Source organism: Nerophis ophidion, linkage group LG24 (assembly GCF_033978795.1).
Source record: "Nerophis ophidion isolate RoL-2023_Sa linkage group LG24, RoL_Noph_v1.0, whole genome shotgun sequence".
NCBI lineage: Eukaryota > Metazoa > Chordata > Actinopteri > Syngnathiformes > Syngnathidae > Nerophis > Nerophis ophidion.
The window spans coordinates 25,012,857-25,014,950 of NC_084634.1; the positions used below are offsets into that span (position 1 = coordinate 25,012,857).

The following is a 2,094-nucleotide window of genomic DNA, read 5'->3' on the forward strand; positions in this document are numbered from 1 at the left end:
CCTAAGTCTATGTACATGTACCACTCCCGGTAATTGAAAAGCAGAACGTTAATGCAAGGCAATGTACCAATTATTTCAGTTTATGCATATGGAACGACACAGTACACTTGCTATGATACATATGATACCAAAAAGGATAATTTTTTGATAAAACTGTCCTTCCATGTGCAGAAATTGGAGACAGTGGTGGAACTACTCGACCTTGACGAGTTGATAAACACTCAACCAAGCAAAAAAGATTTGCTGGTAAGTAATTATAACATTATAATTGTGTAGCTGTTTTTACATCGGAAATATTATTGTATTTAGATAGAAATTTCAGGTTATGAAATCGTGTAGATAAAACATGTGTAAATAAAACAGGCCCTATACTTGAATGTATGAATGTGTTTGCCAGCCCCTTCCCCCAATGTATGCTAAACACATTCTCTTGTATATTTTCAGACAGCCAGGCTCTCAAAGATTGGTGGATATGACTTAAAGAGCTGTTTAAGCACCATCATGGACAGGTATTTTCCTTTTTCTCTTTATATATATTAAAAATAGGCGATGTAAGACCCAAATTCTAATCTATGAGTGCTAGATCGGGAATTATTATAATGCAAAATTCCGTACTTTTTGGCCTGCATGTATGACTTGCGTGTTCAATTTCAGACTCATGACAAATGAATTAATGTCCAATCTGAACATGAAGGGGAGAGGGGGAAAAAAATAGCTTTGCCGAGACGAAGCTGCTCGATTTAGTCACAGGTGAGTTTGTGTGTGTGTTTAATAATTACATTAACTTGATTGGGGTAAATCACATGCACCCTTAATTAATTTGTATTCTTTTTGCCTGTTTACAGCTAGTGTCTTGGATACCCAGAAGGGGACCGAAACGATGGTCCATGATGCCATAAAAAATAAACTGAAATATGCCCCTGGACGGAAGGGAGGAATAGGATGGGCATCACAGGCTAAATAAATATTTATATCGATTGACATTCTCCATTTTCTTTGTACTTAATTTTAATTTTGCATTAACAGGATTCAGCCTGGAGCTATATATGCACTATGTTTTGTTGTCTTTAATTATATTTATATATTGGTTGATATTACGTTGATAATTGGTTGGTTGATCTTAGGTTGAAACTGAAAGTTGAATCAACGTTGAAACATTGACGTAGATTCTACGTCGGTATTCAAACGTTGATCCAACTTTAATTTTCAACCCAAATCCAACGTTATTTCAACACGGGAAAGTAACGTTGTTTCAACGTTGTACAAACGTCTCTGTTAGGTAGAAACTGAAAGTTGAATCAACGTTCAAACATTGACGTTGATTCAACGTCGGTATTTAAACGTTGATCCAACTTTCATTTTCAACCCAAATCCAACGTTATTTCAACACGGGAAAGTAACGTTGTTTCAACGTTGATTAAACGTCTCTGTTAGGTAGAAACTGAAAGTTGAATCAACGTTGAAACATTGACGTTGATTCAATGTCTGTATTTAAACGTTGATCCAACTTTCATTTTCAACCCAAATCGAACGTTATTTCAACACGGGAAAGTAACGTTGTTTCAACGTTGATTAAACGTCTCTGTGCCCACTGGGATAAGTCGCAGTTTTTTTCATAGTTTTGCCGGGGGTGCGACATATACTCCGGTGCAACTTATGTGTGAAATTATTAACACATTACCGTAAAATATCAAATAATATTATTTATCTCATTCGCGGAAGAGACGAAAATGTCAGCAATCGTCACACATACGTCGACCAATAAGAATTTGGCGGGGGAGGGTCATGGCAGAAGTGCATTGTGGGTCATGGAATGCTAACTGCTATATGCTATATGTAACTGCCGTAGCTATTAAAATGGATCATTTCATTGTTGGCGGTAACTTATAAAAACTGTGAAGGGCTGAACAAAAATGGCACCGAAAAGGAAATCATGTACTGCAGATTACAAGCTGGACGTAGTGAAATATGCAGCAGAAAACAACAAGAGGAAGCGGCGCATACCTTTGGAGTTGGCATAGTTGTTTAGAAGCGACATCGAGGAAGAAGATTTCATCGGATTTAGCAATTAGGAGTGACAGATTGTTTGGTAAA

The 2,094-nt window shown here is 36.9% G+C and overlaps 1 long non-coding RNA gene across 1 annotated transcript; it reads left to right on the forward strand.

Moving 5' to 3' along the window:
- Positions 1 to 418: 418 nt before the first annotated feature.
- Positions 419 to 980, forward strand: LOC133542273 (uncharacterized). The gene is made up of 3 exons (XR_009804111.1): positions 419 to 509; positions 655 to 750; positions 846 to 980. It is a non-coding gene; the product is annotated as an uncharacterized LOC133542273 (long non-coding RNA).
- The last annotated feature ends 1,114 nt before the right edge of the window (positions 981 to 2,094 follow it).